The sequence below is a fragment of the Panthera tigris genome, chromosome D1, assembly GCF_018350195.1.
Source record: "Panthera tigris isolate Pti1 chromosome D1, P.tigris_Pti1_mat1.1, whole genome shotgun sequence".
NCBI classification, from domain to species: Eukaryota; Metazoa; Chordata; class Mammalia; order Carnivora; family Felidae; genus Panthera; species Panthera tigris.
The window spans coordinates 71,585,181-71,603,669 of record NC_056669.1 but is presented as its reverse complement, the minus strand read 5'-3'; the positions used below and the strand labels follow the sequence as shown (position 1 = coordinate 71,603,669).

Here is an 18,489-nt window from a genome sequence, read left to right as displayed (position 1 = left end):
CTGTGAATGTGGCCTTATTTAGAAAAAAGAGTCCTGGCAGATGAAATTGTTAGGGTCGTGCGGTGATAGCATCCTGGTTTAAATATCATCTGGTCTAAATCCAATGACAGCTGTTCTTATAAGAGAAAAGGCAGGGGGAGACTTGACACGTACAGAGAGGGGATGACCCTGTGTCTTGGATGTGCCTAAAAGCTGAGGAATGCCAACAATTTCCAGCAATCACCAGAAGATAGGAGACAGACATGGAATGGTTCCTTCCTTGGAGCTTCCAGAAGGAATCAACCCTGCCAACATCTGGATTTCAGACTTCTAGCCTCCAGAACTGTAAGAGAATACATTTTTGTTGTTTTAAGCCATCCAGTTTGTGCTAGTTTGCTACAGCAGCCCTAGGAAACTAACACAAAATTTTCTCACAACACTGAAAACATTCGCTTACAGGCCTGTCCCAGCCACTAGGCTGTGAACATGATCTGGGTCATCTCCGTCTCTGCATTTCCAGCCCAAGGGTCTCTGACATAGTTGGTGCTTAATAAATGCTTGTTGACTTGAACCGATCAGCTTCATGGAGTCAAACTTTGCCGAGTAATGAATGAAATGGCCTGTTAGCACTGGCCCATAGAGACGCACTAGATTTGGTGGGTCAATTAATAAATCATCAAATGCCTCTGGCCCTGAATCCACATCCAGATATATGTGTGATGCCTGTTTGCTCCTCATTAAAGGATTTCAAGAAGAACAAAACCCATTTGGGAAAGGAATAAGTGGGTCCTACAGAAGCCATTTTTCCACGGGCTGGGCACTTGTCAGTGGTGGGGCGGCTTTGTGTCGAGTGTTTACATAGAGAAGTGGTTCCCACGGTGGCCAAGGCTGAGGGCCTTGGAGGCGCAGTGCACGCTCTGGGAACTCGGGGGACGCTGCTGTTGCGCCCCCGACATCCTGGCACCTTTCTTCCGTGGATCCGCGGAATTCGCTTCGGGAAGTATCTCGTCAGTGTTCAGCTGTTTTTAAGGGGACGTAACCCCACCTGCAGCGCTCTTGAGGCCACGGTGATTGGGTCAGGGGTGGGCACGTGACTCGCCCAGAACCAATGAGAAAAGGCTTTTGCAGAGAATTCTGGGACAAAGATGCCTGCTTTTTCTCTTTGTAAACCCCGGGTGCTCGTAAGTTAGAGCGGTTTCCCAGGTTGCTACCCCGAGGTCTAAAAAGAGGCCAAACGACTGAGAAAAACGAGCCGTGCTGATACGGTGTGAGCTCCCGTGAAGCTGCAGCTGAAACTACTCTCAGACTTTTCAGTTTCCTGAGCCAGGTAGCTCCCTTTTCTTACTCTAATTTGGGTTGGAGTTTCTTTCATTTATAACCAACAGCTAGAGCCTTGCCTGTTAATAAGGATGATGATGTAGGTCCAATTACTCCAAAATCCAGGTAAATGAAATTGCTTCATATAGTAAAATAGTGCAAGCTTTGTCATTGGGGATACCGGGATTCAAATTACAGCTATGCTCCATCGGCTGTGTGACTTGGGGGAAAATAATTGAATTTTTCTGAGCTTCTGTTTACTCATCTACGACATGGAGATGATAACCTGCATTTGGGGTTTATGAGGACTAGAGATAGCATATGCAAGTCACTTAGCCTGGTGACTGACCAAATATGCCTTGCACACATGGCACATTAAGAGGGGCATCAGTCCTTTCTTTGCCCATTCTGGCAATCCCAGTTATCCTCTGGACTTTTGAGGTTTCCGCAGAGGGATTTCTATGTTTTTTTTTTTTTTTTTTTAATTTGGGCTGTACCAGGTTATTTTTTCTTATTATTTATTTATTTATTTATTTATATTTATTTTTTATTATTTTAAATTACCAGGTTATTTATTTTCTATTATTGAGAGTAATAAGTGCTCATTGAAGGAAACAAGAACATATAGAAAAAGGAGGGCGTAAAAATCACCCATTGTCCTATGAGTGAGTTACTTTTGCCATATTCAATACTTAGGTTGTTTATAACACACATTTTTGGCTCGACGAAGGTTATACTTTATATGTGCCTTCCTTTGGTCTTCAAAGGCTACGGAGGTAGTTGTGGAGCAATATGCATAAAAACCATGGAGCCTATTGGGAGAGGAGGAGAGGATGGAGAATCTGACCATGTTCCATTTGAGGGCTGCTGGAGATGATGCCAACTGAGATTAGTGGGCAGGAATGGGACCCTGTGTGGGGTCCTGCTGCAAAATGACAGGGACCCAAACAAGTGGTAACTTAAAAAACATAGAAAGGAAGAGAGATTGTTATTTCACTCTCACGTACAAAGTTTAGAGGTAAGAAAGACATTTGTTCATAAAATTTTCTGCTCCTTTAAGCTCCTACCGGTTCATGCTTCTCAGTCTCTAGAATGTGGTTCTCATTTGAATGATCCAAGGTGACAGCTAGAGCTCTGGACAACATATCTGCATTCCAGGCCGAGGACAGAGGAAGGAGCGGATGAAGAGAAAGGGCATCCCGGCTATCTTTTCAAAAAGGTTTAAGGAAGTTGTTACCCTTCTGCTTTACACCCTAATGGTCAAAGCTTAGTTTCAGGGCATAACATGTTTTCTGAGAAGTACCTGGATCTTAGGAGGAAGGACAAAGGGAGGGAAGCAGAGGAGGACATTTCCTAATGGAACTTAATGTTTTACACTTAAAAATGAGAGAGAGAGAGAGAGAGAGAGATTCAGAGTAACACAATGATAGTCTTATCCTCTGGGTTCACTGAAAACGTTTCCCATCTTTATTTTATGGGAAATAAGATGACATACAAATAACTTAGAGAATTAGCACTGAATGTTTTGCCACATCTATAGCCATGTTCTTGCTCTACTGCTGTGGCTCAAGAAGAAACTGAGAAAGCTGTAGCTCTCGTGATTCTCTGCCTGTCAAAGGGCAGGGGATGCACATGCGAATGGATCAAATTAGTCTCTGTTTCTAGAAAACAAACTCACTGGGGAAATTCTTGTGCTGGGTATGGGGTAACTTTGTCATCTGTTGGCCTTGGCTTTGGACCTGTGAACTGGTTTGATGTATGGAGGATCCCAGAATGTGTGCCTTGGAGCAATTCGTAGTTGGCCAAATACACAGGGAACAGAGCTTTCATTCTACTGCTTAATAATCTCTCTTCCTAGCCCTATGATGCACTTCGGTCATCAGGTCTCATCTGATTGACCTTATGGCCACAATTCATTGTCTGTTATGCCTGGAGACAAGTACAAGCAGTGCGAGTTCAACAGGACAAGACCCCAGAAGCTCTTGCCAAACTATGTTGGACCTATTGCAGCTCATTGGTGGGGGAGAGGAGGCTCTCAAGATGTCTCACTCTGGGGGGATTCAAGTCTCGGGTCCACTCTGCAAAAATTTGAACCTCTGCTGAACATTTGACTCTTCCCCAGTCCCCACCCACCCTCCAGATTCACCTATTAATCAACTGCAGTGTGCCAGGCAGTTTGCTAGGCTGGACAGGTGTATTTTGGTTCTGACAATCATTGGGTGATTGGTCAAGCATTATTAAGCCCTTACGCTGAGCTGGGTGCTGGAGAAATAAAGGGGAAGAGAGATTCTACCTTCAAAACCTGACAGACTGACAGAATAGCCAAACATGAGAGGGGAAAAGAACACACAAGTATTATTGAGCCTCTAAGGAGAGGGGAAACCCAGGAGGACTCGAAGGAGAGAGTGGTTATTTGAGTCTTGGGACAGGAGGAGGAGAGCAGCTTAAGAGGCTCCATCAAGAAACTGACACCCAAGTTGAGGCAGGAGAGAGGAGTTGACATTTCCTTGGTGGCTGAGGAGGAGGCAGAAGAGGGAAGTGAATGGCATTGTTGCCGTGGGAGCAGCCTGGGTGACTTCTATAGCATTTGGGTATGGCTGGGGCACAGGAGTGATGCAGGCTAGGGACAGTGAGAGGCAGGACAGGAAGGGGGATGCCGGGAGGACTGAGGAGGAACTTGTGGGCCTGGGCAGGCAGGGGAGCAGGGAGCTCTGACAAAGAAGAGGGGTTGGGACGGGTGGGGGCCCCCAGAGCCAGCGATACCAGCTCAGGGTAAGCAGGAGGCCAGGTCCCTGGGCCTGGGTATAAGGGCTGCAGGAAGAGGGCAGGGCTGCAGGAAGAGGGCAGGGCTGCGAGGCCAGGGTGAAGGGCCATTTCTCGTGGTCTGGGGGTCTGATGGGGTGTCTGGAAGCTGAAGGTGGGTCTATGTATGGAGGTCTGTGGAGACTGGCACTTTGGGAAGCAAAATGGGCCCACAAAAGGAGTGGCTCCCTGATGAATCTCATACTACCTGGCCAGCCCTTCTGGACGGAAGAAGTCTCTGTAGACCCCTGACGGGGCTCCTTTACTGTCAGATTCCTGCAGTAGGGGCAGCATTATCTGGGCACTGAGGACCTGGGATTTAATTAGAATTCTACAGCCTATGTGACTTCACTGAGCCTCAGTCTCCTCATCTATAAAATGGGAATAGTAACAAAATCAGCTACTGTGATGATTAAATGATTAAATGGTAGGTCGTCAGCAGGGAGCCTCAGCCTGACTGGCTGTGAGGTGCTAACAGGTCCTAGAGAGATGGGCAGGAGACCAGGGTCAGTGCTGACTTCCTGAGGGTCAGCAACAGCCACAGCCACATCCCTCTGCCTGCCCTGTGCATTCAGGAGGGCCAGCCTGTGGAGAGGTAGCTGTGCTCGGGCCCTGCGTGCATGCTGAAGTCTGTGCTGATTGAACTGCCTCCTTCTCTAATCAGGCTGCTGCTGTGGAGTGGAGTAGCTGGGCCTGGGACGCACTCGGCTAATCAGCGTGCATTCTTAGCTCTGCAGTTGAATATTTTAACTAGGAGCTTTCTTCCCTTGAGCTGTTTGAGGCACATCCATGCATCAGCATGGGACAAGGGTTGCCAGGAAGCACAAGAGATAGGCTTGTTTTTTAGGACTTTAAGCAGTGAAGGGAGTCCCAGATGGGCAGTACGTTCACCTGTTTCCTTTATAATTCAGACATCCAAGTGGCCAGTCACTGTATTTGGGCTTACCTAACTGTAGGTGGGGAGATAGTGGCCAGTTATCCATCCAAGTTTCTGCCCATCCACCACCTCGTCTGTCTCTTCTCCTATCCCTGCATCTCCCCAGTCCACCCATCTACCCATCCACATAGCCATCCGTCCACCCCCCCCCCACCCATCCACCTCGCATTCCCCCATCCATCTATCCATCCATCCATCCATCCATCCATCCATTAATAATCTGTTCTTCTTGGGCTCTTACAGTCATTCTTTCCCTTACTATTCTAGGAAGAGGAAAGGAGATCTCTGCCCTACCTGAATTTCCCAGAGGCTCTCTGGGGAGTGTATACTTGTGGTGGTTGTTGCTTGTCATCCCCTCGTGTGAGCTGCACTTGCGGGCTTGTCCCCTCATGCTTCCCAGCCGTCCTTGCTTCTCCAGATCCCTCTCCTCCCCCCACAGCAGTTGGTCCCAGGCATGGGCACAGCAGCCTTCCCTACTCTCTGAGGCCCCACTGACATCAGTTGTTGTGGGGGAATGGATTACATCGAAGATATTCTAAGGAAAGTGTGGCACACAGAGAAAATTTAAAACTAGACCTCCTACATCAAAATTCACATGGCGTGCTATGTACAGCTCATCCTCAGAAGCCCTTTCCCCGCCTCTTTCTCCCTGGTGCTGGTGGCCAGTCATCGTGGGCAGGGCCTGAGGAGGGGGGCTGCCGTTTCCACTCAGCCCAGGGTCTTCTCTCCTCTCATTCCCTTCCCTGGACCTAAGACCATGAAACCTCTACCTCCCACTCATCAGGAATAACAAAACAGAACCAATGGAAAAACCTGCCACTTTTAACATTAAAGAACCAAGTATGGAGGTATGTCTTTGTCCACGGGGCAGATTCTTAATAATTATTTTGTAAAGAAATTTTTTTGGTAAAAATGCTGGATTTCCTTAACCCACTTTATTAGATGAATCCTGGGGGCCTTGCCTTTGTAAAACCAAAAGACTGAATTTGGGGGGGGGGTGGTTTCCCTCCAAGAAAAGAGCAGTCTGTCTGCAAGAAGAATTGGCCTGGCCTCTCTAGATTACAGAACTGACTGCATCTTTCTTGCCTTTACCCTGCTCCCCCCTCACACATCTATTGGTCCTCCCTTTCAATATTCGCCCAATTTTTCCATTTCTACAACAAATATTTACTGTGTACCTCCTAAGATCCGGGCTCTGAACTGGGTACTGAGGACATAGCTGTGAATAAAACTGATGCAGGCTGAGTCTTCACGGAGCTCCCAGGAGAGTGGAAGAGGAGATAGTAAATAAATATATAATGCATATTTGAACGGAGATAAGTGCTGGAAAGGGAAAAGTGCACCCAAACAGACTTCCCTGTAACTGGCTATTTATTTCTTCACTTGTCTCCTTTTGCTCATTCCTCCAGTCACCAGCAAATACTGACTCAACACTTGTCATTTGTTTGGCACCAGACCGGGTGCTGGAGACCCAAATATAAAAAAGACCTCGACCCTTCCCTCAAAGCAGGCACAGAGTGATGGGTGAGAGGAAATAGATAAATATCTCACAGTGGTGCAGAGGGGCTGGAACCAGAGCAGAGATGCTTAAGGCTCACTGGAAGCCAGAGGAGGAAACTGCCACTGTTGTGAGGGGGCCAAGGGACAGGCTTCCTGTAGGAGGTGTCATTTAACCAGGACCTGGGATGGGAAGGAGGTTGCCAGGCAGAGATGAGGGTGAGAGCTTTGAGGGCAGAGAGAACAGGCTGTGAGATTGGGTGTTGGGTGGCGTTCCTGGTGGCTAGAGAGTATGTGCAGGGAGAAGTGGTAGATGAGGCCGGGGCAGTGCTCTGGGTCTCAGGAACCACGCCCCCTGCCCCCCCCCTCCCCCCCCCTTCCCCCCCCAGAGAGGAGCCTGACAACTGTGCCTGCAAAGGGGCACAGAAACAGGGCTAGTGCTGCGGGAGATAGAGTCAAGAGAGGAAGAGGCTGGCTCTGCAGAGAGGGAGAAGGAACATACTCAGAGGCATTTGGAGGCCCCCACCTCTGCACTCGACACCTGCTGGGCTGTGTTTGGCTTCTATGTGAGAAGCCTGTTGCTGAGGGTAAATTCTTCCTGGTTGCCTGCGCTTACCTCCCAGCATGCTAATGAGCGTGGAGCCTCAGGAGATGCCAGAGCCTGTTACTCAGTGTTTGTTGAGTGGAGCAGGCTAGGTGGAGGCGCTGCCAGTTAGAGGGAGGCACGGATTCCAGGGCCAGGTCTGGCACCTGGCTCTGTGAGACCAGCCACAGGCCTAGGGAAGGGGGAACTGGAGGCAGAACCAGAGCCAGGAGCTCCGTGTGAGAGGAAGGTGAACATACTGGGCTGGAGAGCGGGGAAGGCGGTGTTCTGAACCTGACTAGTCAGTTCACAGAATTCTTGGAAACACCCAGCAGAGTAGCTCATGTGGCAGGGTGGTAATGTGAAGTATTTACTTCTGCATTTTGACCCCGGGACCTTCCCTCTTCTGGGCTGCTAGACATGAAAGAATGCTTGCTGGGTAATTTTTTTCCCCCACCTGAGAAGAGATTAAAGCAAAGCAAAACAAAAACAAATTTCCTTGTGCTGGAAAAGGAAATGCTGGAGCATATGTTAGGGGAAAGTCTGGGCTGGGGAAACAAAGAGGGTTAAAAATGCAGGTGTCATAAAGAAAGAAGATGGAAGTGATTTCATTCTCGCATAACAGTCCTGGGCAGTGTGCAGGCAGTTCTGTTCCACGAGGACTCCCAGGGACCTGGGTGCCCTCCATCCTGTTGCTCCATCACCCACACCATAGTTACCTCACTGCACAGTCAGGTGTGGGCACAGGTACACCGTGTCCTGGCTTGTGGGAAGGGCAAGAGCACGCTGGGAGATTAGATTGTTCACAAAATTTCCCTTCTTTTTGATCTGCCTTCATGGGGGGCAGTAGACTTCCTCTCTCCAGTTCCAAGTTTAGGCCTTAAGAAGCTTCCTCAGTTTCTGTTTGATTTTTTGGGAGCCTGTGACCTCAGGCATGAGCAGAACCTACCCATGGTAGCTGTTGTCTCTGGAGCTTGTCCCCTGGTTGGGAACAGAGCAGCTGCTCAGAGCCTGTGAACAAGAAGTAAATAATATGCATGTTTGTTTGCCTCTGAGTTTGGGGGTGGTTTTATAAAGTATTATCGCAGCAAAAGCAGACTAATGACAATGTATGTATTGAAGGCAGGTACTTTTCTTTTAAAGAAGCATCAGTGAAACTCAAAAAAATGAATTTTTCTCACATTCTATTAATCATGTGACTACACCTAGCCTCAAGGGAGGCTGGAAGACAGTCTGCAGTTGATCAGTCCTGTTCCCAGTTTAAAAAGGATACACAGATGGCAATAAGCACATAAAAATACACTCCCTAACTTGTACCCCAATGTTTATAGCAGCACTTTCAACAATAGCCAAATTATGGAAAGAGCCTAAAGGTCCATCAGGTGATGAATGGATAAAGAAGTTGTGGTTTATATACACAATGGAATACTATGTGGCAATGAGAAAGAGTGAAATATGGCCTTTTGTAGCAACGTGGATGGAACTGGAGAGTGTTATACTGAGTGAAATAAGCCATACAGAGAAAGACAGATACCACACGTTTTCACTCTTATGTGGATCCTGAGAAACTTAACAGAAGGCCATGGGGGAGGGGAAGGAAAAAAAAAAAGCTAGGGAGGGAGGGAGCCAAACCATAAAAGACTCTTAAAAACTGAGAACAAACTGAGGGTTTATGGGGGGTGGGAGGGAGGGGAGAGTGGGTGATGGGTTTTGAGGAGGGCACCTGTTGGGATGAGCCCTGGGTGTTGTATGGAAACCAATTTGACAATAAATTTCATATTAAAATATATACTCACTAATCAGTAGAGAAATGCAAATTAAAACCATAATGAGGTGCTACTAAACTCCCACTAGAACTGCTAAAATAAAAAGGACTTATCAGACTGTGTTGACGAGGAATTCTCACACACCACTTGTGGGATCGTAAAACATACGATCACTTCAGAAAATAGCTTGGCGGTTTATTAGATGGTTAAACATACATCTGCTGTATGATCCAAGTAATCCACTTCTGCATATTTACCCAAGAGAGTGTGTGTACTCAAAGACTGATAAAGTGAATGTAGCAACCTTATTTGTAATATTTGTATTAGTTCCAGATGGAAACAGTTGAAGTGATCCATCAAGAAGTGAACAGATAAACAGACTGTGGTACATCCATACAATGGAATGCTATTTACCAATAAAAAGTAATGAACCATTTGTACATGCAGCAACGTGGATGAATCTCAAAGCAGTTATACTGAGTGAAAGAAGTCAGACGAAAAAGTAAATATTTACGATTCCACTTACATAAATTTTTAGAAAACACAGTCTAATCTGTAGTGACAGATCTTTCACTGCCTGGGGATGAGGAGGAGCAAGGAATGGCCTACAAAAGGGCATAGAACATCTTTTGGAGTGATACACGATCACTGCCTTGACTGTGGTGGTGGTTTCAGGCATGGGTATATACATGTGTCAAACTCATCAAATTGTGCACTTTAAATGTGTGCAGTTTGTTGTAGGCCAAGAATCTCAAAGCTGTAAAACAAAAATAAAAGCTCTTACTGTGGGAGGAAGAGAGGGTGGATTTTGGTGAACAACTGGCAGTGTCCCCCACAGAGGGGAGAGGGCATATGTAGATGCTGGTGGGGGGTCTCTGAAAAATGGTCTTGAGTCTTCCCTGGGGCTAACTCTGTCTGGCCTTTTGGACAGGTTTGGGGGTTGAGAAGGTCCTATGTCTATTCTGTAGTAGAGCCCTGGGGGTCTGGAACCTTATTGGAGTTCCCGGGGCCAGTGAGGGAAGAGTGGAAAAGATGTGGCCACAGAGGGGAGAGGGTGGTGGTCAGAGCCACACAGGGCTTGGACAGCTGCTCTCAGTCTTCCCCCCACCTCCGTGTGACCGGAAGGGCAGGAAGATTTTTACGAACCCTCAAAAGGGGGTCTTAATTCAGACCCTCCAAGAAATAGATGTGAAGACAAGAGGTGGTAGTATACTATACTCTCAGTCCTCACTTCCCTGGGCTCCAGGCTCATGACTTCTGGCTTTGGAGTTTCGGGTGGGTGCTTAGGGTGGGGGACCAGGGGGACAGGTGCTCAGGGTGGGGGACACCTCTTCCTCTACAGTGGACAGGGAAGTCTTACCTGTCCCAATTCTTTGCTCCTCCCAATGTGGGCGGGTCTCTCTGCCATATCCTTGACTCACTGGAGCCTGGCCCAGATCCTCAGAACTGTCTAACCAACCTACAGATTCCTAAGAAATACCAAATGGGTGTTGTTCCAGGCTACTACCTTTGGAGGTGTTTTGTTACACACAATAGCTAACAAATAACCGTGACCAAACCTCTACCCACGCCCCTGTCTCCATCACTCAGCTGTGAACACTCATTTCAGCCAATGCTGTCCCCTGTCTTGGCCCTTTCCTAGGTTCTGAGAACCTTTTGCACAGTAGAGGCCGGAGAGGACCTGGCCCCACATGCATCCCTCTCACTCCCTTCAGAGAAAGTGGGGGACCAGCTGGCTCAACACAAGCCACTGCAGAGGAAGCAAAGAGTCACAAAGAAGCAGGGAAGCAGCAAGGACGTGCATTCCACTCAGAGAAATACACGACTTGATTACTACTCAACATTTGCGGTACCCAGATACTCTAATTAAGAGAAAAGGTCAATAGGTTAAATAAGTAACTTAATCAGAAAATTATGCAAAGTGCCACAAGTCAAACATATTACACAGTCCTTGAGATCGATACAGTATGCAAATCGATCGCCCTCGATCAGGGCAGTTCAGCAACTGGAAGGTGGAAGTCAGTGGAGGAGGCTCAGGAAACCCAGCCTGAGCCGGGGAGTGTGGGTACCTTGCACCCTGGCATGGGGGTGGGTGGTGCGCCCCATGAAGAAGTGTGACCAGAGGGAGAAGATCAGTCTATCATGTAGAAGGTTGAAGGGAACAGGCATAGAGTGTGGGTTTGGAGGCCCACAGACCTGGGCTGGAGCCCCAGCTGAGCTGTGTGGCCTTGGACAAGCCCCTTAGCCCCCTGAGGTTCATACTAATACTGACCTCTCAAGTGTTAGGAAGGATAGATTATCAGCTCTGATGACCCTTGTGTGTGTATGAGTAAGAGAGAGCGAGAGAGAGAGAGAGAGTGTGTGTTAGGGCTTTGTGGTCATGTGTCCAGTGAGATTTCCTTGTCTGCCACCTGCCTTCCTGTTGCCACAGCCCTGCAGCCAGGACTAGCAAAAGGCCTTTAAATCCATTTAGGACAGTGGTTCTCAACTGGGGGTGATAGGTGGCATGTCTGGCTACATTTTTGGTTGTTATAATGGGTGGGGGTGGGGGTGTGCTACTGACATCTAGTGGGTGGAAGCCAAGGATGTTTCCTAAACATTCTCGAATGCACAGGACAGCCCCTGATAACAGAATTTTCCAGCCCCAAGTGTGGGTAGTGCTGAGGTTGAAAACCCTGGTTTAGGAGGTTTGGATAGCTCATGAGAGAAATCACAGGATGGCTGAATCAGCCAGGGCACCCTTTGGGGTGATCAGAGAACCTACTGATGTAGCCTGTCAGGGTTTGGGAACCTCTGAGGGACCCCGACTGGTCCTGGCCCCCCAGGAGCCCCTGCCCTAGGCCCATGAGAGGAAAAACAGACTCAAAGAGGACAGATTTGTTCGGAGCAGCCCTGCCAGCCCTGCTGCAGAGGGGCCAGCCACTAGGCAGCCCTTCCAGGCCTGGGCTGGCCCTGTGGGAAGAGGCCCCTGTGGTGAGGCTGCCCTGGTCTGGCATTCCCTTGCAGCCTGAAGGAATGTTGTAGAAATGGACCCTTATTTGGGCTTGTTTTTAATCCCCCAGGAGCTTTGGAGCTGCCTGGCTTTTCCCAGGCTTTCCTGCTGCTCAAGGGGGGGGAAGTAGGACCTTGGGGACCGTCCCAGGCCTGGTGTGGTGAGAAGGGCACCCATCCCCCACCTGGGGTACAGAGCCAGAGGCCCAGAGCATTCCTGTTGCTTTGCAGGAGGCCTGTAATGCTGCTGGGGTCTCTGGGAAAAGAAGGGAGTGGATGTTTGTCTCTGGAGCCTCCTTGTGGCACCTAGGCCCCCTGAGGGGTACTCTCCTTGAGGGTGGCTGAGTTGGGTGCCAGCTGGGTCCTTGAGGGGACAGGAGCCGGAGGAGATCAGGAAAAAAGAGCAGAAAGGGTAGTGCTGGGTGGCGAGGCATCTTCGCTTTACCCCCTTCCTCTTCTGACGGCCAGGGCCTCAGGCCGCACTTCCCTTCCCTCGTTCTTGACTCACAGGCAGTTAGAGATGCCACAGAGTCCTCTCCAGTGGTATGGTTACAGCTGGGGAAATTAAGGCCCACAAATGGTGAGGGTCTTGCCTGAGGCCATAGAGTGGGCTCAGTGGCAGGGCCAATAATGGTGCCTAGACCTCCCTACTTTAGTCCAATACTAGAGTGTGACAATCTCACAGCTGCCTCTGCTCATCCTTCTTATGAAAAACAGCCTTCCAGAAGGGACTCGGTGTTAATAGCACTGTAACAAATTATTCCACAACCTTAGCGGCTTAAAACAATGAACATTTCTTATCATGCAGTTCCTGTGGGTCAGGAAACCAGGCAGGCAGAGTTTAGCTGGGTCCTCATAGGGATCAAGGACTCTCACAAGGATACTATTGGTGTGCCAGCTGGGGTCGCCATCATTTCAAGGCCAGGTGGGGGTGGGGGGTTGAAGATTTCTTCCAACCTCACTCACGTGGTTGCTGACAGACCTTAGGTCCCCACTGGTTGTTGGCCAGAGACATCCTTGCCAGGAAGGGCTCTTGGCACAGGAAAGCTCACAATATGGTACCTCAGACACAGGGTGGAGAGAGAGTAAGTGAGAGAGGATGAGCAAGGCAAAAGAAGGACCTTTGGAAACTTTATTAATTAATTACTTAATTTGTTCCTTATGCCATACTTTGATCCCCATGACTTATAACATTGTACCTCTTAATCCCCTTCACGTGTTTGTCTATCTCCTCATCCTCCTTCTCCCCTCTGGCAACCACCAGTTCTCTGTATTTATGAGTCTGTTTCTGTTTATTGTTATTGTTGTTTGTTTTGTTTGTTCATTTGTTTTGGTTTTTAGATTCCACATATAAGTGAAATCATGTGCTATTTGTCTTTTTCTATATGGCATATTTCACTTAGCATAATGCCTTCTGGGTTCATCCATGTTGTCATGAATGGTAAGATTTCATTCCTTTTTGTGGCTGAGTAATATTCTATTATATGTATATTTATATATACATACATACCTATATATATATACATGTGTATACATATGTATATGTATACATATGAATATACCACATCTTCTTTATCCATTCATCTGTCAGTGAACACTTAGGTTGCTTCTGTATGTTGAGTACTGTAAATAATAATATAATAAATAGAGGGGCACATATATCTTTTTGAGCTAGTGTTTTTGTTTCCTTCTGGTAAATACTCAGAAGTAGAATTACTGGGTCACATGGTATTTCTATTTTTCATTTTTTGAGGAACAGCCATACTGTTTTCCATAGTTGCTTAGAATCTCCTTTTTTATAACCTAACTTGGAGTGACATCTCATCACTTTTGCCATATTCTATTTGTTGGAAGTGAGTCATGAGGTCCAACCAACATTGTAAGGTGGGGTTTACACAAGGGCATGATACCAGGAGGCAGGGAACACTGGAAGCCATTTGAGACTCTGCCTCCCTCGTGGTGGGGAGAGAAAGCCCACTGGCTTGATGTGGGCCCTTGGCTTCTTCCCTAGTTAAATTGTTCATTTACTTTAAAACTCCTCGGTGAAATCCCAATAAATATGATGATTTAGGTGGAGCGGGAGCTGGGTTGGGATCCTCTTCTCTTCTCCATGCCCCCAACTCCAGGTCCAGAGCCTCAGCTGAGATGAAGTCCAAGTTTCTTTCCAATTGTACCACCTAGATTTTAAACTCATCAAATAAATGCCAAAGAATTTGGATATGGGTCAGAAATGTCAGGTCCCTAGTCTTAGTTCACCAATGTTCTTACCTGTGAAAGGAGGAGCCAGGATGGGGGGGTTTCTGGTGGAACATTCTTTTTATGTTGAAACTTTCTTTCACTCTGGGGACAGAAATTCCCACGTTCCTGCCTTCTCTTACCCTTCCTGGAATGCCACACTAGGAAGATGCCTGTGTATCAGAGAGGGATTGTTGCATTGCTAGATGAGTCTAGAGGGAGGGAGGGGGGTGTGGCAGGGTGGAGAAGGTGCTGGAAGCTGGGCCTGGATCTCTAAAAATATGGCACCCACCCAGGCAACTGCCTGAACCTAGCAATGGTGCCTGGAGTCCCTGGAGGTCAGGGAGGGGCCCAGGCAAAGAAAAGTGGGAAGCTGCATGCAGAAGGCTGGCTTTCAGCCCTCCCAGGAGACCCTCAAGAGGTCAGGGATTGTCCAAAATGGCTTCCTTCCCCAGGAGCCACATCCCAGATTTGCTTCTCTGTCTCAGCCTGGCTTCCCCCATCATTGCCCAGTCTTGGCATTTCCTGCCTCATCTCCTTTCCCACACCTTGTGCTCAGCCCTCCCTCAGCTCCATGGCTCCCACCCCAGCCCAGGGGCCAGAGCCAGGGCATCCTCTGTGGAGGATGGTGGCGTCCCAGGGAGCATGTGTGCCTGGGCTCCCACCTCCAGGCTGGAAGCTGCTGCTTGCTGGCCTGGGGGCAGGGAGGAGGCAGTGAAGGCCGCTGCCAGCGCCTCAAATTCATTTCTAATTCACTTTCCTTCTGAAGTGGTTTTGAGGAAGCGCAATATCTGAAAAGGCAGCTAATGTAGGCCCTGTAAATAGTGCATTCGAGGGCTGTAATGGAGGGAGAGAGAGAGAGCAAAGATGGATTAAGTGCCCACCTTGGGCTTGGGGAAAAAAAATCTTTTGATCTCGCAGTACTGCACAATGCCCTATTACCTTGTTGGCTTGCATCAGCCAGAGAGAGGATGTTTCTTATTGTGATTGCTGCAAATTGGCACCTGTTTCCTGGAGAGTAGCTTTCTCCTGAATTAAGTAGAGCATCGGGCTCCATCCCAGGTGATAAGGACCTCCTATTAGAGGATAATGTCAGCTGAGCCACCTCCAGTCGGCCTCGCCTGCCTTGGGGAACCCTGGCTTGCCACACTCTCTGGGTGCTGCCTCACAGGCCAGGGGCAGCTGGGAGCCCTTCTCTGCAGGGGCCTCATCTTTTCTACCCCAGCCATGTGTCATTCATTGCTCCTACCAGATCTTTCTGACGGCTATCGTGGGCCACAGAGCCGCTTGGAAGGCACAGTGCTGACCTTTGAATTCATCGTCTTTCCCCAAACTTGACCTTCCTAGATTCTCCCTTATATTTAATTAATGAATTCATTCAACACATATTTACTGAGCAATTACTATGTTCCAGGCATTCTGATGGGTGCTGGGGACACAGCAGTGAAAGAGACAGCCCTGCCCTCATAAGGCCTGCACAGTAAGGTAAGAATCTTTGTGATTACATGGGACTCATCCATATAATCCAGAATAGTCTCCCTCTTTTAAGATTAGCTGACTAGTGACCTTGATTCCATCTGCAACCTTATGTCTCCTTTGCCATATAACCTAACAGATTCACAGGTACAGGATGAGATGTGGACATATTGGGGGTGGGGGTTGTTACTTTGTCTATCCTACCTTTGAACTGGTCTCCCAGCCTTACTCTTATCCCCCGTAATCCAGATTCCAAAGAATAGGCAACAGGATCTTTTATTTTTTATTAAAAATTTTTTAAATTTGAGTGTAGTTGACACACATTGTTACATTAGTTTCAGGTGTACAACGTAGTGGCTAAAATCTCTCTCTGTTATGCTGTCTGTGCTCACCACAAGTGTAGCTACCATCTGTCGCCATATACAGGGCTATTTCAGTATCGACCGTATTTCCTGTGCTGTGCCTTTTATCCCCATGACGTATCCATTCCAAAACTGGAAGCCTGTACCCCCCACTCCCCTTCACACACTTGTCCATCCTCCCCAACTTCCCTCCCTTTAGCAGCCATCAGTTTGTTATCTGTATTTGAAGGTCTGATTCTGCTTTTTGTTTGTGTGTTTAATAATTTCCTTTGTCTTTTTAGATTTCCCATATGAATAAAATGATATGGTGTTTGTCTTTCTCCGTCCAGCTTACTTCACTTAGTATAGTACCCTCTAGGTTCATCCATGTGGTTGCAAATGCCAAGATCTCGTCTTTTCTAGCGGCTGTGTAATATTCCATTGTGTGTGTGTGAGTGTGTGTGTACATACGCCCCACATCCTCTTTGTCCATTCATCTATTGATGGACCCTTGGGTTGTTTCCATATCTTGGCTATTGTAAAAAATGCTGCAATAAAGGAGACAAGCATATACATTGGGGATAGTCTCTTCAGTAAGTGGTGCTTGCAATACTGGACAGCTACATAAACAAAATGAAACTGGCCTACTTTCTAACACCATATACAAAAATAAACTCAAAATGGGTAAAAGGCCTAAATATGAGACCTCAAACCATAAAAATCCTAGAAGAGAGCACAAGCGATAATTTCTTTGACACTGGCCAAAGCAGAAAGGCAACCTCTGAATGGGAGAAAACATTTGCAAATGATATATATGATAAGGAGTTAATATTCAAACTATAAAGAACTTATAAAACTCAACACCAAAAAAATATCTGATTAAGAAATAGAGGACCCCAATAGACATTATTCCAAAGAGGACAGATAGCCAACAGACACATGAAAAGATGCTCAACATCACTCATCATCAGGGAAATAAATGCAAATCAAACCATGATGAGATATCACCTCACACCTGTCAGAAGGGCTAAAATAAACAAGGTAAGAAATAACAAGTGTTGGCAAGAATGTGCAGAGGGATCTTTTAAAAACACAAGTCAGGTAATATCATCCTTCTGCCTAAAACCCTCTTGCTGTGCTTAGAACAAGATCAGAAGTCATCACCTCCACCTGCAGGGCCTGGCAGGCCCAGTCCTCTGCCCCCTCCAGCCCCTCACCTGTCTCACTTCCCCTTGCTCACACGGGCTCCCTGGGCCTGAGCTCCTAGGGGTGACTTGGTACTGGGTTCTTTCCTCTGACTCCTCTGTCTCTCATGTTTTAAGTCTCAGCTTAAATGTTTTGAGAAAAGGCTCCCTTTACTTGTGGCTGAAGTGCACCCGTTATTGGTTCATGCAGCCCCCGTTGCAACCCTGTTCACGGTCCGTAATTATTTCGTGTTGGTCTGTGAAAGCCCTGATGGCAGGAGCTGGACCTCCCTGTGCTCTGGTCAGCCTCCTGGCCCTGGGCCTGGCACGCAGTAGGACCCCAGTGAATATTTATTTTTGGGTGAATGATGATATTCACCATATATTACTGAGTGAAAAAAAGATCATGCTGCCAAAGAATATATGTAGCCCTTAATTAAGAAAAAAAGTCCTATACATGTGAATAACCAGGTATGTTTGTGCCACTAGAAAAATTCAGGAAGAATCAAGTTTATTTCAGGGATGACCTCTAGGAAGGGAAATAGATGGGGATATACAAGAAGGTGACTTCCCCTTTTTACTTCATACACTGACATTTAAAACAATTTTTTTTTTTGTTATAAGCATGTATAACCTTTTTTTAAAGGAAAAAACTTGAAAGTAAACAAAGTTTTTCTAATTGAGTATGATCAAATGCCAGAGAAACTGGGCAAAAAATATATTTTAAAAAACTTATGTCTCCTAAATGCCTCCCAGAGGTGTCCTTGTGTCCCTCGGCATTGCTCCCACCCCCACTGCCATTAATGGTGACTGACCTTGGCCTTGACCTGCCCTGGCTCCAAGAGGTCCTTGAGGGATGGTGAGGGATGGGTCTCCAGTCAGATCTGAGCATTCCCCCCTCCTTCCTGTATCACAGCCCTGGCGTTTCTCCACCTGCAGAACAGAGACTGAGACTCTGGACCTAGTGGGATATGTGTGTGTGTGTGTGTGTGTGTGTGTGTGTGTGTGTGTGTGTGTCTGTGTCTGTCTGTCTGTCTGTCTCTAAGGGGTTGTGGCTCAGTTGTGCTGCCAGAGTCTGGCCCGACTTTCCAGCACTATTCCTCATATCCTTCTCACACCCCACATATAGGAACCCAGAGCCAGGGCCCTATGCCATTTTGCCTTTCTACGCTTTTTTACCCACTGTGCTTTCCATTGGGAAGGCTTTTTGTATTTACCTGGTGGACATCTGTGCATCCTTTACTACCTGGATCCTCTGTGGAAGTTTCCACAGTGCCTCCTGACTCTAACCCCTCCCCCAGCAGAGCTAGCCTCTCCCTCCCTGGGAAGCTCCTAGAGAGATGGGAGAAATGGTTCAGGGAAAAGCCTCTGCCTCCACACT

General features: G+C 47.5%; 1 long non-coding RNA gene across 1 annotated transcript in view; it reads left to right on the top strand.

Moving 5' to 3' along the window:
* Window positions 1-1,129: 1,129 nt before the first annotated feature.
* Window positions 1,130-18,489, top strand: part of LOC122231402 — a 154,439-nt gene continuing 137,079 nt past the window's right edge. The window contains exons 1-2 of the long non-coding RNA XR_006208626.1: window positions 1,130-1,306; window positions 15,522-15,592. This is a non-coding gene — a long non-coding RNA (uncharacterized LOC122231402). The remainder of the gene's footprint in view (window positions 1,307-15,521; window positions 15,593-18,489) is intronic.